Consider the following 6455-nt stretch of genomic DNA (forward strand, 5'->3'; position numbering starts at 1 on the left):
CTTTTCCTGACTCAAAATGCCAGTTGCAGGGCATTGGGAATCTAACTGAGATAAGAGGTGAAGTACACCAACCAAACCAAGCTGATTAAAGTGAAAAAAATGCCAATGTCCCCATCCCAGAAACTGAACTGTTATTTCTTCCTTTTTTTCAGATGCCTCCTAGGCAGAAACAAGTAAGGCCAGAAACCAAACTGCTTAGGACAAAGTAGCCACCATCTGAGCAACATATGAAGCAGACATGGCTAAAAGTGAGGACAGAGAGGCCAACATCCCACCCCAGAACAGATGCCTTGGGGTTACCTAAGATGATAAAAGGGCACCACAATTGCTTCCGAGGCCCCTGCGAGTACTGAAGCTAACACTAAAGACACCAATCCGTATCACAATGGGGTCCTGACAGTCATGGTGGCACCTGTGCTGCCATCCATTCTGGCCTTCCCCTGTAATTCAACTATAACTATTTGCCAGGCTTCAATGTCCCACAACATGAATAACCCCTACTTTGCTCACCAGGAATCCAACTGGCCCTCCTTTCCCTAAGAGATACCCGTTTCCAGTCCCTGCAAAGACACTTAGGAGATATAATGGGATCCCTGGGGTGCAGCCTGGGACTGTGGGACCGCTGTGCCCCCTTAACTCTCCAGCCTGGGCTGTCTCTCACAATGCTTTGCTAGTGACAAACAGAAAACCCCTCCAGGCACTGTGATGACTCAGCACAACGGCATGTGGAGCCCCACACCCAGCTAGGTTGCATGAATGCTCCCAGAGCCACTCATGAGCCTCACAGAGAAAGGCACTAGCCAAATCCTCCCAGCTTTGTACCTCACGAATATACCGTCTTGGTTCACCACTTCATCAGTTGAAAGTGGATATACACCAGCCTTTGTAAACTTGAGCAAGAACCTTTACCAAACACTTCAGCAAACTCACTGGTAAAGATAAACAAATTTATTGACTACAAAAGATTATAAGTGATAGGCAAAAGTCAGTTATCAAAATAAAATAAAATATAAGCATGCAGTCTAAACGCTCAACCCTATTACACTGGGTGACATCTAGATTAAGCAGTTTTTCTCACCTCACTGGATATTGCAGTCCTTAATATACAGATTTGTCCCTTAAACCTGGGCCAGTCTCCTCTGTTGGAGTCTTCAATCTTCTTTTGAGTGTCTTTGTTGCTTGCAGCATAGGTGGGGGCAGACAAAAGGCCAAGCATGGAGCCCTTGTGTTCTGTTTTATATCCTCAGTCCCATGTGCTTGGCAAACACAAGGCCAGCCATGTCTGGTGGGCATTGCTGAGTCCCTAGGCAAGGTTGAGCAATTTCCCTGGTATGGCCTTTTGCAGGTGAGTCACTGAATTATAGTTCCCTTGCTGGACAATAGCTGTTGATGGGTTGTTTGACACCCACCCAGGCGTTGGTAACTTTCTTTGGCATTGTCTCTAGAGAGCTAGTATCTGGGCGCTTCCAAAACCCACAGCATATTTTAGTGACAATCATACAACACAATTCTCATAACTTCATATGCGTTAATGATATTTCGATAGAACAGTGACTTTCAGCAGATCATAACCTGAAGAGTGCTATGGATGTTTACTGCCTTGAGTGAGGCAGTACCACATTCCATCACTGAAGGAGTAGCATTAAGGAGATGTAAAAGGTTAAAATTCTGTTGTACGTGATGGTGTCATTTAAACAATTCCCTCAGATAGCTCAGTGATGATGCTTTTAGGGGAGCCCCGGAACCCCTTTATTATTTTGTTTTAAACTGAAGAATGAGATTGGAAGTCAGGGCTGGAGAAGTAGCGGGAGTTGTGTGGGAGGCAGGCAAGGATGGGGAGGAGAAACAGCGGGAGTAATAGGAATCTGTGGGGTAGGAGCTTCAGAGAAGTTGAAGATCAGTTTGCTGGTTCCATAGCTGCATTAGAATGCTTCTGGGGTAGGGGATACAGCTTCCCTTTCATCCAAGTATTCATTTCTGATCCGCCACTCTTAGCATCAGTCAGAATAAAAGGAAAAGTGAGTGTGGTTTCGAGGAAAATACTTGGGAGTTTGATGGATATGTTCAAGTAAAATACCATAACCGCATTAATCAGAAATGTGGGTGCAGGTCTGATGTACCATTGTGGAGCTCTCTGTATGGAGGAATCAGAAATCAGGGTTTGCCTCTCCCAAACACGTTATGTGGTTATTACTGATAGATGCCAGGCTACCAATTCATGCAGCATTTAGCAAGACGTAGTACACAGTGTGTTCTGCCAAGAAGAGCTGGGCAACGTTTTTCATCCGACCCTTTTCTTTTCTCCCTGAAAAATGCAGATTCAGGTCAATCAAAACATTGTGTGAATTTGTCAGGTTTAGCTAATTGTTTTGGTTGGAAAAAAAATTGGCAAATGTCAGAATGCTTCATTTCTGGAACCCAGCTCTCCCTTCTCTGGTGAGAACCTAAGCACCAGCCCATGGCAAGTCTGGGGTGGGTTGCACATGTTCTTTCTCTCTCTCCTCTCCCCCTGCCCCAGTTGAAGCTGTTCCACTTTGTATCAATAATTAAATATTGATTGGGCCAGAGAGTGAGTACAGAGCCTGGTGGCCACCACTGAAATGCAGCCAGGGAAAGAAGACTCTCCCATCCAAAACTAAAACAATTTGCCATCCTTAGTCTGCAGCTTTCATCTATTAAATGTAAAAGAGATCCTGTGGGTCTTGACATCCTTGCACTTAAGTATTACTTTTTTTTTTCCAAACAAATTACTGTATTTTGATCAGAGGGGCAGCTGTGTTAGTCTGTATCCACAAAAACAATGAGGAGTCCGGTGGCACCTTAAAGACTAAGATTTATTTGGGCATAAGCTTTAGTGGGTAAAAAACCCACTTCTTCAGATGCATGGAGTGAAAATTGCAGATATAGGCACAAATATGTATATTAGCACACGAAGAGAAGGGAGTTACAAGTGGAGAACCAGAGTTGAATTTCAGTGATGAATCAGAAACCAGTTTTTCATTAAAATGTTTTGAGTTTCTAATTTTTATATACACAGAGAGAGAGAGAGAGCAGTACTTAACAAATACAATTGGCTTTTATATTGACTGCCAAACTTTAACATAGTATTCTTTCTTTGTGTTCTTTCAGTAAACAGTCTAAAGCAATCGTACTGAAAGATGGCTGGAAGTAAGGTTTTGAAGCCATAAGAGGAAAGAAGAGAGACCACACTGGCAGGCTGCCCCCCCCTTTTTTTTAAACAAAGGAAAACCTTGGAGTTAATTGTACTTTGACACAAATATGCTCATTCCAAAGTGGCAGACTTAGTTTAAATTTATGGTCAGCCATGCAGCAATCTGATTGTCTGGCTCAGATTTTGTTTAGCACATAATACTGATGCCTGCATATGGCTTTGAGAGTGTCCATTTCACATCATTTCAGTATTTTTAGGCATACAAGGCAATAGTTTGTTTATGGAGTTTTGTTCAGTTGTTTTCCTGAGTAACTTAAACATGGTCTACACAAACAGGATTTTGTGTGTAAATGTCAGTGTTTACAATTCATTCAGTGTAATTTGAAATAGAGGCATATTAGGAAGCCAAAAATAATTGCATTTTATATGATCCTAAATACTATCAAAACATTATACTGACCCTGTTATCTGGCATAATATGCCATTTATTACTAATGCTGCTGTGCAAACCAAACTTTTAGAAAACTTAGAGCCCCATCTTGTTCTCACTGAAGTCCATGGAACCCAACTTCAGTGAGAGCAGGACTGGGCCTGGACTTGTCTAAATGTTTGGGAGACAACTCCTAAGAGTACTTATTTTCCTCTTGGGATAATGTATGGATTAAGAGACTTTGATCTATAAACCGCATGAACCACTCAGTGTTTCAGCTCTGTTAGAATCAGGTATGAAGAATTTGCTTTTTACAGGATTTGCATTTCTTAATTATTACAGTTTATTATGGATCATGTAATTAGTACTGATTAAATTTTGCAAGTGATTTGTGCTACTCCATTTAGTGTCCATACCTATAAATCCATTAGTTATGTGTATATTAGCTTTGGCATTGTTTCTATTAGAGCAGACATTACTTAGATTAATGTCATCATCATGTACCTGTTGAACCATTTTTGGTCTAGAAAATAAATGTTATCTCCATGAATAACACACATGAGTTGAACAGCAGTGACACAAATTTGATCAGTAGTGATATCTTACATTAAAATAACTAACTTGTTATCCATAATTGGTCTTTGGAGAAAATTGGAAAAAACACAGTATCAGATAACTAATAGAGAAATAAAGGGGTTGCAGATTTGGGGGTTGAGGAAGAAGTGTTTGGTGCCAGAGCACAGTGGATAGTAGGTATATGTATATTTTTTCATAATTTGTTGAAAAGACTAGTTAAAAACTGGAACCAGATCAGACTTAGCTGAGCCAAAAACACCTTGTCAGCTCCAGGCACATCCAATAAGAATCATGATTGCACGACAATGATTTAAATACTTCTGAATTTTAATATTTTAAATTTAAAATGTTGGGACAGTACAAAATCTACATTAAAAAAGAACAAAACAGAACACTCTGGCACTGGTATTTGGTTCATAAGTGCCTTGGGGATACGATAATTTGAGTCTGTTGTTGAGCACCTACATCTCTCCATTAACTCCCCTGGGAGCTGAAAGTATTCAGCACCTCTGAGGATCAGGCCAGCACTGGTTACATTACCAATTCTCAGCTACTCCTTGAGCTTCAGCAGGGGAAGGCAACCTATGGCACGGGTGCCGAAGGCGGCACACGAGCTGATTTTCAGTGGCACTCTCACTGCCCGGGTCCTGGCCACCGGTCTGGGGGGCTCTGCATTTTAATTAAATTTTAAATGAAGTTTCTTAAACATTTTAAAAACCTTATGTACTTCACATACAATAATAGTTTAGTTATCTATTATAGACTTATAGAAAGAGACCTTCTAAAAACATTAAAATGTATTACTGGCATGCAAAATCTTAAATTTGAGTGAATAAATGAAGACTCGACACACCACTCCTGAAAGGTTGCCGACCCCTGAGCTACAGTGTAGATAAAAAGAAAAGGAGGACTTGTGGCACCTTAGAGACTAACAAATCTATTTGAGCATAAGCTTTCATGAGCTACAGCTCACTTCGAGCGTAAACTTTTGTGAGCTACAGCTCACTTCATTGGATGAAGTGAGCTGTAGCTCACGAAAGCTTATGCTCAAATAAATTTGTTAGTCTCTAAGGTGCCACAAGTCCTCCTTTTCTTTTTGCGCATACAGACTAACACAGCTGCTACTCTGAAACCTGTCATTATGCAAGTGTAGATAAAGGAAATGATGGATGAGAAGAAGCTAAGGCTCAAAAGGTTCAGTACTTTCAATAACTTCAGAACTCACTGACATTTCCTCCATCACTATAAAAGTTCTTCATAGGAATTATGTTGATTTTCCTCTTCAAAAAACTAAATTGAATTAATCAATGGGTCCTGTTCCAAGTTAGCAAAATATAGGACAATTTTCTCAGCAATTTTCATACAAGTAATATGATCATCTCTGAAGGTAGGCTTTTTAAAGAGATCATTCCAGGTTGTAATTGAACAGATCCTCTGTCAATCTAAGTTAGCACAGCTCTGCTGAATTACACTAGCTGAGGCTGTGGCCCAGAGACTCAGGGAAGGTTATTTGTTACAGGATAATGACAAAATTGGTGGTTCTTAGTGACCTGGAGTCTTTGGATAACAATATAGGAAGGTACAATTGGCATAGCATCTTGGATGTGTGCTGTTCCATTAGGAGCTGTATGAATTGCATGGTTTGATTATGTCTTTAGCCCAAGTTAGTTTAGTTTGAAGTCAGTTATTCAGTAGCCTGACCTCCATTTCTTGACAAATAACATTCACAAATGTGTATTGTCTTAAGTTTCAGTTCATATTTGTGTAATTCAAAAGTGATAGTTTAAAAGGAGACACACACTTCAGTAGTTGCTTTTCTCCACATTTCTAACAGAATTTGCATGCATTGCTTCTCTGAAGAAATACTAGAATATTTTTCAAACCATATGTTTACAGTTCAGCAACATACTTAAGCGGCTAGTGTGTGGTTTTATTCTGACCTTCAGTGTTTGCACAGTCTCTCTGTGAGTGAAATAAACTTAAAACTCATCCCTTTAGAATTCTGTCATTTCCATACTGCTGGACAGATGGAAGCTTGAGGACATGTCTGCCTCCAAAGAGGTAATGGACAGCCTCATTAAATGGTACTGAGGGTGATTCTTCTTGGCACCTTAGTCTTTCCAAAGCTGCATTTGCCGCATCCTTGCTCTAATGTCTTCTTTCTCCCTCCAGAATGAGCCCTAGATAGCCCTCCTGTGGCCTCTAAAGAGGTCTTTGACTCTCCAAGTAGGTACAGCTCATTCTCTCTCTCAGCCTGCTTGTCAGCAGAGAGCTTGT

The sequence above is a fragment of the Chelonia mydas genome, chromosome 1, assembly GCF_015237465.2.
Source record: "Chelonia mydas isolate rCheMyd1 chromosome 1, rCheMyd1.pri.v2, whole genome shotgun sequence".
NCBI lineage: Eukaryota > Metazoa > Chordata > Testudines > Cheloniidae > Chelonia > Chelonia mydas.